The following is a 22149-nucleotide window of genomic DNA, read 5'->3' as shown; positions in this document are numbered from 1 at the left end:
TACTTTTTTTTCACTATTTATTAGGTCTTCTTGGTTATGCCATGCTGTTCTTCTAGCTTTAGGAGTCACACTAACTTGATTTTAAGCTGATTACGGAAGAAGTCTAATAACTTAACTCTTTGTGTAATTGAACTCTGAGAAACAAATCCTTGTTCTTAAGTCATCCTACCTGGCAGGTGGTCAAAGACGTCCACCACACTTCCAAACCGTGGTACCTTGGATGCAGGCCAGATGCTGCAGGGCTGGGGTCACTCAGAAGGCCAAAGAGTCACATACTTGATGAGATGTTTGATTTCCTCCTGGAAAGAAATGGGAAAAGTTAGGCAGCTACTGCAAATCCAGAGATCTACATTTCTAGAGGTGAAAAATGTTATCCACAGCAACCACAAAGAAAGTAAACATACAAGTGAAATTTACTCAGGAAACATCCACGCACATCACCAGGGCTTACTTGGGGGTAGTTAAAGGCTCTCACAGGTGAGCCATCCTCTGCCAAAGCTATAAATTCATTCTTAATGGGTATTTGAGGGCTTGGCACTCTCTTTGTATCTACTTAATTCTTTGATTTATTCAACAAATCTGCATCAACTGCTCCCTCCATGCCAGCGTTGCAGGAAGTATTGGGGCTTTAGTCAGTCGTGTAAAAGACAAACTTTTTTTTTTCCTGCTCTTGTGGAGCTTACAATTTCATATGAGAACTGAGGTTGCATGATGGGAGGGAAATGGTCAAGGGCCTTTTCAGAAGATAGAGATAAATTCTTCCTCTCTGGGATAGTTGGCAGACATTGCTCCAGATTCCTCCCTGTCCTCTATTCACTTGGGAGTGGAACAAGGGAAAAGAGAGGGGATGGGACCCCCAAAACCTGCCTTCTCTACTTTGTTGTGTGACCTTGAGCATGTCATGGAACCTTTCTGAGACTCCGTCTCCCTCGTCTGTAAAATCCAACCTGCCATATTTACTTTCCTCGCCAATCTTCTGTGAAGTAGAATAAAATCAAGTAGGGGAAGCACTTTGTAAAGTGTCACACAGGGCAAGTGTTCTTTTTTGCCCCCTTTCCCTTAGGCTTTGGTGTCAAGCCATAGGGTGGTCAAACTCCCCCTCTACACATCCAGTTGTGTGGCCTTGGGTGTTTTCATGAGACTTTCTGAGGCCCTGTTTCCTAGTATGTAAAGCGGATATTGTAGCATTTATCACATATGGTTGCAAGAATTTAAGAAAAGCTAAAACAACGTGAGGTTCTCTGCCAGGCAGCAAGTGTGCTCTTACTTTAATGTCTCCCTGCTTTCTCCTTGTTCTGCCTTCTCTCTCTCCCTCCTTCACTTTACCTCTAAGGACCACTAAGGAAGCAAGATCAAGGTTATTGTGGGATAAAGGGAGAACTGTAAAGGGTTCGTTTTCCCCCTTAATAACAATTGTTTTTTTTTTTCCTATATGATCCAACAATCCCACTCCTGGGCATATGTGCAGAGGGAACCTTAGTTCAAAGAGACACATGCACCCCAATGTTCACAGCAGCACTATCTACAATAGCCAAACATGGAAACAACCTAAATGTCCATTGACAGATGACTGGATAAAGAAGTTGTGGTACAAATACAATGGAATATCACCCAGCCATAAAAAAGAATAAAATAATGCCATTTGCAGCAACATGGATGGACCTGGAGATTGTCATTCCACATGAAGTAAGCCAGAAAGAGAAAGAAAAATACCATATGATATCATTTATAGATGGAATCTAAAAAAAAAAAAACACAAATGAACTTATTTGCAAAACAGAAACAGATTCTCAGACATAGAGAACAAACTTGTAGTTACCATGGTAGGAGGGGATAAATTGGGAGTTAGAGATTTGCAAATACTGATATACAAAAAATAGATAAACAACAAGTTCATGCTGAATAGCACAGGGAAATATATTCGATATCTTGCAGTAACCTATGGTGAAAAAGAATATGAAAACGAATATATGCTTTCTTGTTCATCTCTATTGTCCTGGTTGGGAATAGCAGCCCTCTGATCTGATCTATAGATAATCAGTTTGTTAATATAATTGCAATATAATTATGTGTCTAATTATACTATAATTGATAATATGACCATCTGAGAGTCCTTTGGCAGCCAGGTATTGACAGATCATTTTATCTTTTTATTTTATCCGGGTAATTTTTCTGCTTTGTTGTTATTCTGTCCATTTTACAGATGAAAACATCAAGTTCAGAGCCATGATCACAGTTATGATGTAGTGCAATCAGGCTGCAAGCCAGACCTGTGCTGTTTCTTTTATACTCAGCAACTCCCTACTCTCCTGTAAGTTTCAACCTTCTGATTGAGGAAGTGTTAAATGGATCACTGACTCCTTTTTGGAGCCCAAGATCATCATTTTGAATGGGTGCAAATTTGTTACTTATGTTTCTAGTCTCAAAATTACCCTTCTTTTTTTTAATTAAAATAAGAAAAAAGCCATTTCTTGATTCTAATAGTCTGTCTTGACCAGTGAAACCTAAGAGCCTTGCTTCATTCTTACATTTTTATTCATATTATTCTTATCATTCCATAATGGCTCCGTATTTCTTCTAGTGTAGGAATAAAGAATAGCATAGAACTCTCTTCTCTAACTTGACTGACGTGTTGTGACAATAAATATAAATAGCTTGAATATATTTCATGTGCCCATGTGCCTATTTCAGCAAACATGTTTGAATACTGTTGTCACCTCTCTATGGGGCAGGAAAAGCCAGGATAAAAATGTGATCTTGACTTTGGCACTTCCAGCATGTAGACGCTGCATATTTCTACATCACTGTGGACCTTCTTGAGGGAGAAGCATGTTTACAGGAAAGTGGCACAACATCCCTTCTCATAACCTTCGGGCAAAAATGATGCTTCCTTCTCTGTCCGCCTCTTGCTTCAGATAAATCACAGTTTTCTGGAAAACTAAAGAAGGCAGGCACAGTCTCAGCTTTGGAAGGGGAGCAGCATTAATTGGGTCCTCGGGGAGCGGATGCTGAGATGTAATTAGGACTACAAGAGGTTTACTATGGGAGAAAGATGAAAGGAGAGGAAGCAGCGTTGAAGAAAGGTTTCTGACCACAGTGTAGACAGGGAGAAAGTCCTGGCAACCCAGTGGAGGATAGCTGGAACAAAGATTTCCACTAGAGAAGTCCTGAGCTGGACAGAAATGTCTGGGCCCCAGTGCCCCACCACGCTCAGTCTCTGTCTGGAGGTGCCCAGGAAAACTGTGACTTCAGCTTGAAAGCTGAGGCAGGTTCTGAAGGTGTTAACAGCTGGAAGCTGTCAGCTTAGCACAATCAAAAGTCAAGTTTTTTCTTGAAAGGAGATTCAAGTGGTGCAGCTCTGGGGCTCCTCCAGTAGCCCATGAGAGCTCTTCTAATTCCATTCTCACCTGTTACTGTTCAGCCCTAAAATCTCCTAAAGAGCATCCTGCAGCCTCTTCTAATACTTTTTAATACTTCATTGCATCTTTTAAAGTTGTTGTTTTAGGGAAAACAAAATACATCCTTATTGTTTCATGATCTGCTTAGAGATAAACTAGTACCTTTTCACACAAATTTAAGAATCTGGCAGTAGTATACACCTCTATACACTCAATCCTTTGTGTTATCACTGTTATATATATTTTATCTTTGTGTATTATAAACCCCACAAAACAACATTAAATTTTGCTTCAAAGTTACATAACTGATAAAGAACTTAAGAGGAAAAGTAAAAAAGAATAAAATGCTTTAAAAATTTATTCAGATGCATATTATTTACAATGTGCTTAAGTGTTATTTGAGGATGTGAATTTCCATCTGGTATCATTTCTTTTAGTCTGTAGATTTCCCTTAAAGACTTTAACTGATAGAGAATTCTCTTAGTTTTCTTTAGGATGAATTGGTCTTGATTTTTTAAGGTTGTTTTTTTTCCTCTGAATTTTCTACTTCGGGATTAAAAAAAAAATTCTAATTTACAGAATCTGGCATGTTTTTCTATTTCTTTCAGCACTTTAAAAGAGTTGTTCCACTCTCTTCTGGCCTCCATGGTTTCTGACGGGAAATCAGACATTCATTGGATCACTGTTCCCCGTTGGTAATGTATATTTTCCCTGGCTACTCTCTCAAGATTTGCTTTTCATCTCTGGTGTTTAATAGGTTGATTGTAGCTTTTAATAGTTTGACAGTATGAGCTTCTTCATGTTTGTTTCTGCTTTGTGTTTATTAACCATCTTGTATCTGCAAATTTCTTCAATCACATATGGGGAATTTGGAGCCATTACTTTAAAATATTTTTGCTGTCATATAATTTTTTCTTTCTTCCCCTTTCAGGATTCCAGTTGTCCAATATGTCAGACCATTTGTCATTATTATTTTTCCTATTGAAGTCTAGTCAGTTTACAATCTTGTGTCAATTTCTAGTGTACAAACAGCATGTTTCATTCATCCATATACATACATATATTCGTTTTCATATTTTTTCATTATAGGCATTTGTTATTTTTTAACAGGTCCTCAGAGCTCTGTCCATTTAATTTTATTTTCCTTTCTCTTATTTTCTTACTTTTATTTTTTTCTCTCTCTCTTCTTCAAATTAGATAACTTCTACCAATCTACCTTAACTTCTGTCATTTCCAGATATTCTGTCTTTAGTCAAGCTGTTCTGGGTCTGGCCATCCATATGTGGTCCAGGGACTAATCAGAGATGTGGGTAGAAAGAATTGCAGGATTCCCCACCCCACCTTTTTTTCCTTCCAGGATTTCCTAATTTATCTCAGTAGCTGCAGTTCCCCTTGCCAGGAAAAAAGTGCATTAAAAAAAAAATCCAAGTGCACTCTTGCCACCTCACCTGAGCCATACCAAATGCACTTAGTCCTAGACCAAAGGCTGGGAAAACAGAACTTACTTCGTTCAGTCCTACTCCTCCCCAGCCCCAACAGAGCACTCCTACCACCGTGCCTTCTTCTGCCCAATCCTCAGTGCCTCAGGCAGTTGCTCTTTCTATTATGCCTAGGTTTTGTAACTAGTTCCCTCCAGCACTCCTTGGTCTGCAGATACATCACTCTCTGCCTGCCTGCATACAGACTCTCTTTTTAATTCTAACTCTGGTGAAGAAATGGCTCTAAATCTAAATGGATGAGACCTTACAGTCTAAAAACTGTGAAAAATGTAGGAAGATTAAGGAATCTGTAAGTATTCCTAAATGTTCTTCTGCATTTACTTCAATTTTTGTTAATCTGATCATAGTCTCCTGTCACATGGAGACTCACACACACACACACACACACACAAATACATGTATAAACATATACCAGCAAAGACTAACAAAGAAGCAAAAATATATCAGGCAAATCTGTGAGTCAGAGGTTGGTAAACTCCAGCCCGTGAGACAAATCTGGGCTGCTGTCTGTTTTTGCGTGGTCCCTAAGCTAAGAATGTTTTCCATAGTTTTAAATAGCTGCAAAAAAAAAAAAGTGCCACATGAAAATTATGTGAAACTCAAATTTCAATGTTCAAGTGAAGTTTTACTGAAACATAGCCTCCTCATTTATTTTATTTTTCACTGCTGCTTTTGCCCTAAATGGCAGGGTTGAGTCGTCATGATGAGATGTTATGACTGCAATCAGTGCCTACATGATCTAACTCTTTATGAAAACTGTTTGCTGACCTCTGCTTTAAGTGAAGCCCAGAATCCGCAGCAGTAAGCAGGACACTTGAGACTGCTTCTGACCTGAGGATATTTCAAAATGAGTGAATCTGAGCTCCAGTTTTCAGAGTTTTGTTGGCAAACTGCAAAAAAAGGGGGTTCTAACAGGAGATTTTCACTTTATAAATCTGGCAGACCAAAGGGCATCTCTTTTAGTGTAACTTATGAATCAGAAATAAATGGCTCATCCAACCCCTGGGACCACAGTGAACGCTGCCTTGGAGCTAAGCAAGACACAGGAATCCCTGAACTGTTTAACAACATGCCTGCCTTTGAAGGCGTTTTGAAGCACAAAATAATATTATTTGGGTAGTCCAAAAAGCTTCGAGTTGTGAATTTAAAAAAAAAATTATTCTTAACTACTTGGCAGAAACAAGTAGATATATGTATTTAGACGTACAAAAAGTAGAGTTTAGAAAGTTGGCTTGCTCTCTGTTAATTTTCTGTATTGTCTGTTTTCCATTTTATTAATTTCTATCTTTATATAAGTTTTCCTTGTTTCTATTTACTTGGAATTGAATGTGTTCTTTTTCTAACTTTGTAAGGGAGAAATTTCAATCACTGATTTCACTCTTTTTCTTTTCTAACATAAGTACTTGAAGTTGTAAATTGCTATTACACCACACATTTCACTCTAAACACTCTTTAGATGCATTCTACAACTTAGAAACATTTTACTTTGAACTAATTTTAGATTTACGTGGAAGTAATAAATCTTCCATATACTTCTTTTTTGTCTTAAGCTAGTTTGATTTCTCATCCATTGCAACTGAAGAAGGCCTGACTAATATAAAGGCTATTGCTAATTAGCAGACCCTCAGGCCAAAAAAAAAAAAAAAAAAAGGAATTCTTCAGTGGAGAGCCGTAGATTCCAGTCCTCTAATCCATGTCAAATTCAAATTAGGAAGAAACATCTGTACCTTCACTTAGGTAAAGTCAAAACTGTAAATGATGATTTGTTTACTTTCTGTAACAGTTTTTTGCTAGACTTTGAGATTCTTGATGGCAGAGGCAATGTCTTATCTGTCTTTGTATTCCTAGGGCATAGCACGAAGTGCTCAACAAACACTGGCTGAGTGAATAAATTTTGACAGTTGAATTTGGCAACTGAATTGCAAAAGTTACCATCTAACCAAACAGTTATTAGGTCAGGGATTTATTGACCAACCCATCCTCCACATTGAAGCCAAACAATCTATTAAAGAATTAAATTAAGTCATTTCACAGACTACTAAGTACCATCCAACAGTTTCCCAGTGCACTCAAGATAAAATATAACCTCGTTTCCAAGGTTTAGAAAATGTACCAAGTTCTGGCCCCTTTCTCTCTAATTTATTTCTTACCACTCTCCCACTTTTTCATTATGCTCCAGCTTACTGGCCTTGTATGTCAAGAATTTATTCTCTCTAAGCTTATATCTGACCCAGAGCTTTTTCTTTTGCTGTTCACCCTGCCTAGAATGTTCTTCCCACAACTTGTCCCATAGCCGGTTCCTCATTATTCAGAGACCAAAAGCTAATCTTTTCAGAGAACTTTTCCCAGATCCCCATGTCTCATCTAGTCCATGTGCATGAGTACTTTCCCACAAAACATAAACAGTTTAGTGATTTACTTTATTCTTTATGATTGATAACATTACTAGTTTATGAAGTAATCTTATTTATGTTCTTCTTAATGGTCTGTCTCACATCAAAACATAATCTCCATGGGAGCAGGGAACTTATCTGCCTTGTTCACTCCTGTATTTTCAGTTCCTATAAAAGTACTCACTGGGTACATAGAAAGAATTAAGTAAATGTTTGATGAACAAATGAATTTAATCCTAACAAACAAGCCAAAGGTGACTGTAAACAATCTGATTTTAAAAGTCAATTCACCATAAAAAGAAGTCAAACCGGTTGTTTGGAATCATGAGGTGAAACTGTTGTCCCTCTGGTTTTACATGGCCAGGAATTAGGTTGAGCCATAGAAAACACAACTGTCACGTAAGAAAAATAGCAAGGTACCAACCTAAGTTATTTTATTGCTCATTTGCTCTTTTTCAAGTAGACTTAATACATAAAAATGAGAACCATTAAAGTTAATGCTCTCACACAGACCAGCCATATTGATTTTTCTCCACAATTGATCCCATTAATTTTGGGCATTTACTATTTACTAGATATTCATTTAGGGCCAGGCATTGACCTCTATATTCATTGTGATCAATTTTATTATTCATTTCTTTAGGCTGTTGCTCCATACACACCCATGTGAATGCATTCGGTAATTTTTACTATCGAAATTGCCATTTCTTCTGATGACGATCTCTTCTCAGCATATTTATTTGCAAACATGATAGCCAGTGTATTAACACTGTCTGAACATTTATCCTACTTATCGTACAATGATGCATGGAGGTAGCACACATTACCACGTCTTCAGCAGTTTTATGCAGGAACCAGGACAGGCATTGTTCACCGACGCTTTCTTCTCCCTGCTTTGCAGGACTTCCAGTCCTGGAGAGATAGTCTCTTTCTTACAGATTCCACATCCACACAGGTGACTTGTGAACAAGTTTGGTCACTTATCACAGAAAAAAAGCACCGTGTTTTCTCCACTTGTTCTGGCTCCCTTTTAGGGAATGTGGTTAGGCTTTCTGGAGTAGAAAAAATATGCAAAGGAGGTTGGCCAAGATAGGGGAGCAGAAAGACCCTGAACTCACCCCCTTCCACAAGCACATCAGACAAAGGAACAAGAGAAGATACATAGGAAGAGATTTTATCCAGAGAAATCTAGACACTGTTTTCTTCCCTGGGTGAGGATCTGGCCTTGCTTAGCTAATCATGACTCAAGAGTCTAGAATGTGTCAATATTCCCTGAAATGGAAGTGCACATACAGCTCATTTAAGTTCTTCCAGAATGGTGACATAACACACCACAAATTAGGTCTTTCTCAAGTTCATTGTCATCTTATCCTTCAAGAACTGCCATCGACACCTAAGCCTTCTACCAGGGACCCACACGCCAAGTGAAAGCTAGAATGGAATGTGTTGTGTCTACATGTGTTGCTGAATTTTTTTTATCTTTGATTGGGCTAGACATAAATTAGACTATCTGTGCATTTCTATAGACTTTTTTCAATCAGTAGCATGTCTCAAATGTCACCTGCATGTCTAAATCTGAAAAGAAAGGTATTATCTGTTAATTCTTCGTATCAATTATCTGCTTCATTTAAATCAGTCTGTTCGCCCTTGCATATTTTCAGTAAGAGTATGGAGTTCTTGGGTCCTGGGTTACGTGAGTAAGTTTCCATTTTTCTAAATTGTTGCCAGTTTTGAACACAGTCAAAATGAGGAAAAGCTATTCCCCCACATTTCTACAGGATGTGACCTTAACCGGGACTTTGTATCTATTAAGACATTTTAAAGTTATAATTCTTGGCTGCCAGCACAGACCTTAATCTCAAATTGCATCATCTCAAGACATCCTGAAAAGCTGCCAGTTCATCAGTGACAGATCCAAAATAGCCGATTAAAGGCAGACCAAAAAAAAAAAAGTGTGTTCTCCCAAGCATACCACCTCAGCCAGGTCCCAGGAGAAGAAACACAAATTAAAACTAAATAACAAATGCAAAAGTACACAAAGATACAAAAGAAAAATCACCTCTTCAGGACTCAGCAGAAGGACATGAACGCTCAGATTTCTAAGCATCTAATTCATGGCCGTAAATTGGCAGAATAAATTACATAGAGCTTGTACCTGTCTTAGACTCCACATATTTGCCAAAATACACTACAGTTTATAGATATATTTTACACATGCCATTTAATCTGATCTTCCCAACTAACATGTAAGGCAGGCAGGATTATATCAGTGTCAAGACATAGAAATGGAAGCGTGGAGAGCTGAGCGGGGTGTTGAGAACTTGGTTTGAGTCCTGGCTCTGCGAGAGACCTTTTCTAGTTAATAAGTGAGGTCAAGTGAGCTAATCTCAGGGGCAGAAACCTCTTTACCTACTAAACAAGGACAAGTCCTGCACACCCGATGGCCGTGAGGAGTCAATGAGGTGAAGTGTCCAAAGCGCTCACTAAGCATAACGTCTGGCACATGGTACCTGATCTGATATTGTTGACATTTTCAAGGTTACTAAGCTAATAAATCACAGAGCCAGGCCCAAGACATCAATCCTTATTGAGAAGTAAATGGTTTAGAGAGTGAAACTCAGTACACTGTAATCTGTTCATTTACCCTTCACAACTTTTTGACATTGATGTGGGTGCCTTCTACTACGAGGGCAGCGCTGTGGCCGGGACCTTCCGCTCCCACTGAGCTTGACATCTTTATAAATGCGTTCTAGGAATGATTCTACTTTTTCCTTCACAATAGTCCTGTGTAATCAGGATAGAGTGTATACCAACTTTACAGACAGATCTGAAAATTAAAATGCACACCCATCAGTCAGTGGCACTGTCAGTGGCTCAGCAATGGGACTGGACGGAGCCTCTTCCCAAGGGCTGCTTCGTACTTGAGATTGAGATTGAATGGACCCACTTTCCCTTCCCTTTCCCTCCCCTGCAGGTAAGTATTTTGGGTTCTCTTTTTGAAGAAAATTTCAAATCCATCCCTCTCCCTTCCTCCAGGCCAGGACCCAGGACCAAGCCACGGTCCTCCCCGTGGGCTCCTGCGATAACCACCTCCATGGACTCCCTGTTTACACGCTTGTCCCCCCTCTAATTGGTCTGTCATGCTGCATACAGGTGACCATCTTTAAAGTTACATCACATCGCGTCTCCATCCTCCAATGACTCCCCATGCTCTTAAGACAGGGTCACACATTCTCAGCGTGCCCTGGCAGGCCCAGCACGAGCTGGTCCCTGGATGTCCCTCCTCTCATCGCACGATGCTCATCTAGCTCCAGCCACTTGGTTGACTTGAGCTTTCCCGATATGAGCAAGGTGTCTTCCACCTCAGGGTCCTTGCAAATGCTACTCCCTCACCTCGAGTTCACATTCTCCCAGCACCCCCTGCACACCCACACTGATGTGGCTGGTTCTTCTCAACCTTTCAACTTGGGCATAAATGCCCCCTTCTTGGCGGGACTGTCTTTGACCTCCCTGACTGAAGCACACATCACAGGGTTATTCTCTCACATGGCTTCCTTGACACTGATCGGGATTGACCACATTCTATTTGTGCTCATTATTTGCTGCCATGGCTCCCCCATTAGCCTGAAAATGCCTTGAAAGCGAGATCAGACCTGTTTTGCTCATCCGTGTCTCTCCAGCACCTACAACCGTACCTTTGCTGTAGATCATCAAAACATATATATTGCATGAATCAATCAATCAATAGCCACCTGTTGTTTATAGGGCCACACATTTTCAGGCCCCAAGGTGGTTTTCAAGCTATGCTGTTAGGAGTCCTTGGTTCAGGATCTGTGTCTTAAGGCAGGGCTGATTTCTAACCAGGGTGCCATTAATTGGCCTCAAATGTGCCCAAACTATCAGGCCCTCCCCTCCAGCCATAGAGTGGCCCCGGACAGCTGAAAGCTCTAAGCCACTAGCTTCTGCCAGGGGCTTATCCACTTGCCTCAGTGAGCTGCACAAGTGTTATCGACTCCTGTCTGTGCTCGGATGTGGAAAGGCTGCCTTAAATCTGGCTTCAGCGGACCATCGGGGAGGGTGGGTGAGTAGCCTGGTTTGGGGCTGGAACAAGCCTCTTCCCCTCCAACTGCTGCCTCGTCCCCAGCTTCAACCTGAGGATGAGAGCAGCCGGAACAGTACTGGCCTTCTAAAGTGAAGTTGCTGGTTAAATTCTATGCCTCAGATTTTTTTTTTTAAATACAAAGGAATCTGCTCCTTAAATAATGTTTGAAAAAAATACATGTATCAGTTGAAAGGGCCTCATTTTACAAATCAGGGAACTGAGGTAAGTGAGCCTCAAGGACAGTCTTGACTTTATTTTTTTCTCAAAAAGACTTCTGAGGCAACGGTTCTCAATCTAAAAGGCTAAATCTTAAATCTAAGAGTCTGCTGAGGAACTTTAGAAAAATTTCAACATTCAGCCTACACCCAGACTAATGGAATCAGAGTCTCTGGAAGTGGAACCCAGGCATGAGGATATGATTAAAAATAATAGACACTTGTTAAGATTAGTTATAATAAAAAACATACTTAATCTCTGACCCTTCATCTCATGAGTGACTGGTTTCTGAGACAATGTGGAAAAAATGGCAATAAAACTAAAAAATAGTATTTTAACTGGCTCAAAGGCCTTTCTAAAGAAAATAGTTTTACTTTTTAATCTTTAAATTTTTTTTTAAATGGAGGGGGGATTGAACCCAGGACATCGTGTAGGCTTTCTACCACTGAGCTATACCCACCCCTCCCAAATACTTTTAAAAATTAGAAAAGTGGGAATTTTCTTTTGACAGGGGAAGAGCTCTATGACTGAGAACTGAGTTCTGGAGAAAGGAAGAACTCACTTCGCTGCATCATTGGAGATGCCTGCTAACCTCTGTCTTTGAGGTTAACATTCAGTTTTCTCCTGTGTGATAATGGACAGCTGGCACATTGCATCGGCTGGAGTACCTGTAATCGATCAGTTATCCGCAGTAGTTTTCAGCCTGGGGGTGTAGATGCTCAGTGAGACCACGTCAAAGGTGTGTTTGCCAGACCAAGTAGAGTGACAAAGAATCCAGCAATGTTTCCTTCCAGAACTGTTCAACTCTCCAAAAGTAGCCACCTGTAGGCTTTTTGTGAGGTTCAAATGTGAAGATGTATATAAAGTTTGTAAGCACAATGCTCAGCAAGTAACTGACAGATGCTCGCTAAATATTAAATACCATTATCATTCTTAAAATCGTATTGATTCACTTGTTACTGAATAATAATTTAAAAGCCAAAAGGTCTGAAAAGACACTGTCAGCACATTGAGAATCTCTCTAGCCTGTTCTCAGCACCCAGCACAGAATTTGGTGTTCCCTATTCTTACATGTAAACTGTTATTATGTACTCAAGTATGCATTACATTTATTAAACCAGTGTTGGGGGAGGGTGTATCTCAAGCAGTAGAATGCATGCTTAGCATGCACGAGGTCCTAGGTTCAATCCCTGGCACCTCCTCCAAAAATAGACAAGTAAACTTAACTACCTCTCCCCACCAAAATAAATAAATAAATAGAGTGAATGTCGAGAAGAAAGCCACATTCGGGTATCTCCCTCTTCTGTTAACTGGATGAGTTCCTGACTGCTGCACCCATTTTTCCTATGAGGTTAAGCCTTGAAAATTGTATAGACTTTTATTTCTCTTCCTGTTAGCATCGAAAATTTCTTGTTGCTCCCTCTTTGATGAGAGCAGAGATTCCACCGAAGTAAAAAAGGGAGGCAGCTGGAGGTATTTCACACTTAGGAGAGATAATCTAAGGAAGGACAACACAGGTCCATGTTACAATTATAGATCAGGAAACACCACGACGACTCTGCGGGGTTGGGTATTATGTGGAAAACACAAGGGGGTGGGGGGAAAAGTGGTTAAGTTGTTTAATAGCATTTAATTACCCTCACCGCCTGGGCACATATATAGAAAGGCATACACTAAAATGTCTAAATAGTAAGAGGATATTAAACCAATGTATCAACAAAGGAGCAACAATTAAATTATGCCCTTCTGTACAGTGGTGTATCATTAGAAAGATACAATTAGACTCAGTGTGGAAAATGTTTCCTTAACATTAGACTGTTTAACTCTAAATTATGTAATGTGTACTTGGATAACAAATGCATTATGTTGAGTTTTAAACCAGGAGCGTGAGGTGTGAGTCTTCTGGTGACCTGAATTCTACTTCCTCACTTCTAAGCAGGAATGACTCTCTCTCACACATCTGTTTTTGCCCCCTCCCATCTTTTCTCTTTCCTTCCTTCCAAATTACCTATAGGCATATCACAGCTTTTTTTTTTATTTAGATCTCAATCAATTAATAATTGCTGACTAGGCACAGTGCTAGGCACTGCTTCACGGCAAGGTGAGCTGAGTAGACCTCAGATGAGTGCTCCTGAAATGGACTATTGCTACCCATTTTTTTTTGTACCCTTATTTTATTGGAAATGTTACTTTGAAAGCAGCATTTTACTGGAGATAAACAGTCACCAGGAAATTGCCACTGGAAATGACTTAGGCCATTCACAAAACTGCAGGTGAGGACTGAGCTACGCAGATAAAGATCTCAGCTAGTCCTGTAAAAGCAGGGGCATGATGGAAAGATCAGGAAAGGTGAGAATATGCTATTTGCCATGTTCTGCCATTGGTTTATTTATTTATTCGTCTGTTTTTTTAAATGGAGGTACTTGTTCTGCCATTAGGGTTTTACTTTCTTACCCTGTTATATACATACGCCTAGGAATGAAATAAAATAGTCCAGTGGCATAGACATACCAAACTAAAGGAAAAAGACACGTAGAATCAATCCAGTCATAGGAAAAGCACTACTTTTAAAGGTGTGAGTGCAAATATAAAGGATATAGTGTTATCACACCAGATTAGAATAAAATACTAATTAGATCAAGACAAAATTAGAAATATTCCAATCCTTAAATTGCATTTTAAAAACTTTGTTTCTTATTGAAGTACAGTCAGTTACAATGTGTTAGTGTCTGGTGTACGGCACAGTTACTGCTACACGTTGATGAGACCCAGGGATTGGCTGAGAACACAATGTCCTCACTCCTAAACCCCGGCCTCACCCTTGGTCTCGTCATGAGCATTCAGAGATTTTCATAGCCTTACCTATTTTCTGCTCATTATTAGTAAGAGGAAATCACAAAAGGGAAAAATGCCTTCATCAGAAGAAACTTCTTTAATCTAGTTATAACCAGATAATGTTTTACATCTGCTTTGGAGGCATCCCAAAGGGAGGCCTTTTATTATTAGCATTGCCAGAGTTGTGCTAAGTCGGCTGCATGCCAGATGTATTGGAAAATCCCACTGACAGCCATGGCTGTTGTGCTGTTTGGAAATTACAAGCAGTGATAAGATGTCAGGAGTCCCACCTGCTCCAACGAGTCGGAAGAGGCTAAAATAGTACTTGGAGGATGATAAGTGTGAAGAAGAACATGCAGTCTCTCTCTGATGCCCTGAGAGTGGGAGGGAAAATTCTGAACCTTTCTCTAGCCAGCCATTGCCTATTCAGTCTGGGATGGCCTATTTTAAAGGATTGGGAAAGCAAAATATGATTTAGATTTCTCTAACCTGCTAGGATCTTTAATCTTTTTGTGATGTCACTTTTTTTTTTAAATTGAGGTATAATTGACATAGAACATAATATTAGTTTCAGCTATACAATGTAATGATTTGATACCTGTATATATTGTGAAATGATCACCCCAATAATTCTAGTTGACATCTGTCACTGCACACAGTTAGAATATTTTTCTGGTGATGAGAACATGAGGCTATTTTTAGCAACTTTCAAATATGCAGTACAGTATTATTAACTATAGTCACAGGTTGTACATTATATTCTCATAACTTATTTATCTTATAACTGGAAATTTGTACCTATTGATGTCCATTACCCATTTTGCCCACCCCTCACGCCCCACCCCCTGCCTCTTTGAGCTCAGTATTTTCATTTTTGTGTTATTTATTTATTTATTTTTAGAGTCCACATACAAGTGTGATCACACAGTATTCGCCTTTCTGTGTCTAACTTATGTAATGTAGGCAGAATGCCCTCAAGGTCCATGTTGTCTCCACGGGCAGCCTGCTAGAATCTCTGCAGAACTTCTTTAACTTTAATGTGCATGTAACTCATCTGGGGATCTTGTTAAGATGTAGCTTTTGCTCCATGGAAGTTACAAGCGGAGCCGACATACTGCATTTTTCACAAGCTCCAGGGGACGTAGGAGGCTTTGGTCCATGGGCCAAAGTTGGCAGGGAGCTATGTAATCTAAATAGAATTAGGATGATGCAAAGCTGATGAGAGATATTGGTGAGACAACTTTGTCCTACATCTGTCTTCCTACTTAGGAGTCTTGGAGCCCTGAATGCCCATGATGACTGGTTTCCTCCTGTGTGTTTTCACCTCTTTTTTTTTTTCTTTCAAAATGAGAATAACTTATGAGCTGAGACACATCAAAGTTCAACAAATTCTGAACCTACTTCCTAATATCTTTATCACACTCTCCTAATGTTCTGTGCCCTTTTTTGTGCCTGCATCATCACCCCTCCACCCCCGGATTGCTCCAAGAGCATCTTAATCAGACATCTTAGATACCTTGTCTCTTATCTCCAGTATGGCTTTTCATATAGGAGACAGCTGTTTTTCTAAAATGCAAATCCTATGTCATGACCCATCCTAAAATCCTGTCATGGTTTCCTGTTTCCCTCAGGACAAAATTTAACAGGATCCTCAGAGTGATTTTTTCCTGTTATTCTGAAATTATAGGGAGGTCCAAAGTGGAAGATAAAAGGCACTAAGTTTCCTACATCCTAAACTCAAATAGCTTCTAGGAGAGCTTAATATGATATAGACAGAAAAAACGGTTTTCTTTAATAGGGAATTGGACTGAAGCAATTGTGGAAGCTGGTGAAGCAGTCTCTGTGAGACTGCTGCCTTGGTGTTTCATGGGAAGGGAAGGCAGCTGTAAAGGAGGGGATCAAGAGCGTGCTGGAAACCCCAAGCTCAGACCGGAGCCCCACTGAAGCCCTGCCACTTCCGGTCGCTGACCCTGATGATAAGAGTGTCCTGTAGAAGCCAGAGTCCCTCATCACAAAAGTACACATACATTATCTTGCCCAGAAGCTAAAAAGGATCCAGGAGAGGGTAGAACAATTTCAGATCTAGCTCCTGCGTCGCGAAAACAAAAGGAGTCAGCGGCTCAGCAAATATGTTCCTGAGCTAAATCATGGCCATGGCTTCTCTTGCAGCCTGCACATCTCCCAGGCATCTTCCCTGGAGCAACCCTGACCAGAAACACACGAGAAAGTGAGGGCTGCAAACACGGTCCAGTCCACTCGAGTGGACACACTGCAAAGACATCCCAGTGGGTTTCTTTTTTAAAACAGGCTCATACAACAGAATTACTTTTTTTCAGAGTCTTTATCTTAGAACTTGGAAATATAGTTCTTTTTCATTAGGCAAGGAGCCTCAGTAAGGTGGAAGACGCACTTGATTTTGCCTGTCACTGTATTCAGTGACCAGCAGAAGACTTTCAAACTTAATAGACCCTCCTATTGACTGAAGGATAAAGGAATGAATGCATGGATGAATAAAAGGCAATAGAAGTATAGGAATAAAAATATATTTGGCTTATGTCAGGTTTCTGAAATGTGGCCCATAGGATGTTTGAAAAAAAAATCTCCAAAGAACTCTTTTCAGATGTGAACTGAATCCAGCCAATATGGTACAGCAGAGATCATACTGACCCTCCTCTCTGAAACATTTAAAAATAGCCACAGAAATATGTGAAACAATAGTGTTCAAGACACTGAACAACAGGCAATGAGGACCAGTGATCCTTGAGAAACAAGAAACAAATGAGGTGAACCCTATGATTGCCTCTGTTTATTGCCTTGAGAGAGTTTCCAGGCCATGGCGTGGTGCGGGAAGACACAGGCAGAACCCAGCAGGTGCCATGAGTCTTAGAGTCCAAAAAAACCAAGACAATTTGAGTTCACAGGGTGGAGTATTGGAGAGGAGAACACCTACAGAGACAGAATCACGGGGATCTGCAGAGGGTCTTCACAGAGGCTAGAGCAGAGGGCTGATGAGATCATGAACATGAGAAGATTTCCCGAGATAAGAGAAAGAACCATCCAGAAAGATTAAAGGTTAAATTGCCTGGCACTCAAACAGGGCTGGAAGTAGTGACCCAGAAGTGACACAGATTTTATCATTAGCAGACAAGGACTTTAAAACAATGATTATAATGTATACTTCCAAAAGGCTAAGGAGAGATGCAGAAGATATAAAAATCAATCAAACTCAACTTCTAGAAAAAAAAAATGACTAAGATGAAAAACACAGTGAAGTGATTTAATGGAAGATTAAGCAGATCAGTACTGGGTAGAGAACTTGAAGATGTATCAATACAACCTATTCACAATGAAACACAGTGAGAATTTAAAAAAAAAAAGATTATCAGTGAGCAGCGGGAACACTTCAAGTAGCCTAATGTATCTGAAACGAGAGAATCCAAAATAGAGAAGGCACAGAAAAACTTTATCAATGAATGACTAAAAACTTTCCAAATTTGATGGAAGCTATAAACGCATGGATCCAAAGAAACTAAAAAGAGATCTCAATTACAAGAAACATAGGGAAAATTATGCTGAGGCACATTACAGTCAAATTTTCAAAGTTAGTAATAGAAAAAATCTTACGTCACAGGTAGCGAAATTGAAGATAATGGTAGAATTCTCACCAGGAACAACACAACTGTGTGAGTGAAAACATCTCTGAAGTACTGGAAGTAGAAAGTGTCGGCTGATAAATCTATGCCCAATGAAACTATCTTTCAAAAATGAAGGAGAAATAAAAAGGGTTATAAGGGAATGCTAAGAATGACTGTATATCAACAGATTATGCAACAGAGAAAATGGACAAAGAAAGACACAAACTACTCAAATATGCTAAAAAAAAGAGTCAATATAATAAGAAAAGAGATTGAATTAGTAATCAAAAATTTTTCTAGAAAAAAAAGCCTATGAACAGATGGCTTCAATGGTAAATTCTGCCAAATATCGAAAAGTGAATTAACACTAGTCTTTCACAGATTTATCCAAAAAAACAGGACTAGGAAACATCTTTCCCACCTCATTCCCTAATGAAAATTCTATCCTGATACCAAAGAGTAGACAATGACATTACAAGGTCAATAAAAAACAGGAAGGTTTTCATGGATTGATATATTACCTTCACAATGTATGAGAAAAGCAAGATAAATGAAAAAAAAAAGCCAGAAAAAAACATTTGCTTAACATATGTCTGATAGAGGACTTGCATTCAGTATACCTAGAACGTGCAAAGCTCCATAAGAAAACAAACAACTCAAATTAAAAAAATGGTGAATAGACTTGAACAGATACTTTACCAAGATATACTGGTGACAAAAAGGCACATGAAAAGATGTCAACATACTAGGCATTAGGGAATTGCAAATGAAAACCATAATAATACATCTCTCCACACCTACTGGAATGGCTAAAATTAGAAAAGACTTGACTGTACCAATTGTAGGGGAAAACGTGTAGGCACTGAAACTCTCATACATTGCTACTGGGATTGTAATATCATGCACACACCTGGGAAAACAGTTTGACAGTGTCTCAAAGTGTGAAACACACATGTGCCATATTATATGACCATTTAACTACAAGATATGAACTCAAGAGGAAAGAATATATATATCCATGTAAAGATTTGTATATGAATGCTCACAGCATCTTTGCTTTCAATAGCCCCAAACTGAACCCAAACCAGATGTTCATCAATGAGGGAAGAGATAAACAATTGTGGTTAGCCATACAATGGAAGACAATTCCACAATAAAGAGAAAAGAATTATTGTTGTATATATCAAATGACTCTTCAAAATACTTATGCTGAGTTAGAGAATCCAGACAAAAATTTTCATACAGTAGAATTCTATTTATATAGAAATCTAGAAAATATAAACTGATCCATAGTGATAGAAAGTCTGTGTGAAGCATTGCTAGGGAACGAGGAGATACAGTGATCATTTCTTAATTATCATAATGGCTTCATGGGTGTATACGTATGTCAAATTTTATTACACTGCATACTTTATGCATAATTTATTATAGGTCAATTATTTACTGATGATAAATTTTATACATATTTTTTATTTTAATAAAAAACAAATATAAATTAAACAGTATAAAATGACAAATATATAAACAGTGCAATTTGATGTTTTCAAAAGCTAATATTTTAAATGATTTGATGATAATTGATTTTAAATGTCTGAATTACTTATTGAGATAAATCAATGATTAAGAAATTTTGAATAAATCTTACCAGGGGGGTAGAGGGTGGGAAGGGATAGACTGGGATTTCAAAATTGTAGAATAAATAAACAAGATTACACTGTATAGCACAGGGAAATATATACAAAATGTTATGATAAATCACAGAGAAAAAAATGTGACAATGAGTGTGTATATGTCCATGAATGACTGAAAAATTGTGCTGAACACTGGAATTTGACACAACATTGTAAAATGATTATAAATCAATAAAAAATGTTAAAAAAAGGAAATTTTGAATAAATCTGAATAAATATGATACTTTCTGCTTTATTTAAGCAGAAAAATAAACTTACACATACATGCATGCATACACACACTGAGTAGTGAATTTGGAGATCAATATTTTTGTAAATAGGAGGGGAAAAAAAGAATAAATTTCCTGACATTTTGCTCTAAGTCCTGTATGATCATGGATGACTAATATATACACTTATTACTTATTAGCTCTTTTTCATTATTCATTTTCTTGAATAAGTTTTTGATAAACATAGCACATAAATTAAAAGTTTCCAAGAGGCATCGAGTAAAACTGTCTTCCTCCTCGGCCTGGCAGCTGGCATTTAGTACACCTACCTAATGATCATCAATGTCACTGGTGAAGTTGTCTATGCGTAAAGAAAACATATAAATATGTGATCTTTAATACTGAACATGAACACTGACGTACTATAAACATCATTCTTTGCTTTCCTCATTTATCATGGAGGTTATATGTCAATACATGAAAACTGCCCAATTCTTTTCATCTATTGCTTTATTTTATGTTGTATTAATGTGTATTATTCGTTCTCCAGGTGCCGGTTAATGGACATTTCTGTGGTTTCCAGTCTTCTGTTATCAATAGGAGGCATTGATGAAATCATTAAATGTAATATGCCTGTGAGTAAACGGTTTGGATAAATTTCTAGGAGTGGAATTGCTGATGAAGGTGTATGCCCATTTAAGTTAGAAAATTATGAGATTGTCCTACGTGTAGATTGGGCTAATTTAGCATCTCACCAGTCAAAGAAGAATGTTACTGTTGATCCGTACCTTCACTAACATAGTAATTTATTAAACTCTGGTCTTTGTTAATATGAACTGGTGAAAATGGTAGCTTATAGTATTAATTTCATTTCTCATATGATGAATAAGGGTAAACACTTTTTGAAATACTTAGAGAAATTTTACATTTTTTCTGTTAACTGTATTCATGCCATTTATTCATTTTTTAAACAGATTTTACACAAAATTATCTAGAAAACTGAAGAGGGAATGCTTCCCCACTCATTTTATGAGACCAGTTATCAACACAAAGATCTTATTTTAAAAAAAGAAATCTATAGACTAATAGCCCTCATAAACATAAATACAAACAAAAATTAAACAAAATTTTAGCAAATTAAATTGATTATTATTAAAGCTTAAAACATTGTAACAATTGGGGTTTATTCCAGGAGTGCAAGGTTGGTTTAACATATAAAAATCAATCAATCTAATTCACCATATAAACTATAAAAGAAAAAAAATTATACAATCATCTCAACAGACTGAGAGGGACTGAAAAGAATCCAAGATCTATTCCTGATAGAAACTCTCACTAAAGTGGAAGCAGAAGAGAATTTTCTCAAACTTTTAATGAACATTTTATGCAAAGGTCAAGACGATGTTTTGCCACTAAGATGAGCAACAAAACAAGATGCTTGATCTCACCACTTCTATTAGACAGTGTACAGCAGGTTCTACCCAGTGCCATCAGGTTAAAAAATAAATAAAAGAAATAAAAGACATCCAGATACAAAAGAAAAAAGTAAAACTGCCTTTATTTGCAACTAACCCGAGAGTCTATGTAGAAAATCTGATGTACAAAAAAGTTACTAGAACTAATAATTGAGTTTGATAAGTCTGCAGGATAAAAGATCAACATTCAAAAATCAAGTAAACTTCTATACATAATCAGTTAACAATCAGAAGTTGAAATTTTAAAACAATTTCTATTTACAGTACAAAAATATGAAACACTGAGGAATGAATTTGACTGATTATGTCAAATTCCTGTTATACTGAAAACTATTAAGCTTTCTGGGAGAAATTTTAAAAGACTTGAAGGAATAAAGATATATCTATATCTATCTATCTATCTATCATCTCTATTTATACACTTTGTTTACCAGTCAGAAGACACAATACTATTCAGATATTAGTTCTCTCCAAATTGATCTAGAGAGTCAATAAACTAGAAGCAAACTTTTTTCTAGAAATTAACAAACTGATTCTACTATCACTTATTGAAATAAAAAAGAGCTAGAATAAGCAAAGTAACTGAAAATGAGAACAATTTTAGAGAAATAACAATATCTGATTTCAAGACTTCTTATAAAGCAACAACAGTCAAAACAGTGTGATTTTGGCACAAAGATAAATTAATGAACAAAA

The 22149-nt window shown here is 38.1% G+C and overlaps 1 protein-coding gene across 13 annotated transcripts in view; it reads right to left on the bottom strand.

Annotated features, from left to right (window-relative positions):
* The window catches only part of ATP10B (ATPase phospholipid transporting 10B (putative)), a 414699-nt gene that overhangs the window by 377586 nt on the left and 14964 nt on the right, over window positions 1-22149 (bottom strand). For all 13 annotated transcript variants that reach the window (XR_012063132.1, XR_012063133.1, XM_072947277.1 and 10 more), the window contains exon 2: window positions 170-299. The gene's annotated coding sequence lies outside the window, so the exon portion shown is untranslated. The remainder of the gene's footprint in view (window positions 1-169; window positions 300-22149) is intronic.

The sequence above is a fragment of the Vicugna pacos genome, chromosome 22 (genome assembly GCF_048564905.1).
Source record: "Vicugna pacos chromosome 22, VicPac4, whole genome shotgun sequence".
NCBI classification, from domain to species: domain Eukaryota; kingdom Metazoa; phylum Chordata; class Mammalia; order Artiodactyla; family Camelidae; genus Vicugna; species Vicugna pacos.
The sequence above is the reverse complement of the archived record's forward strand: the minus strand, read 5'-3'. Positions and strand labels throughout refer to the sequence as shown.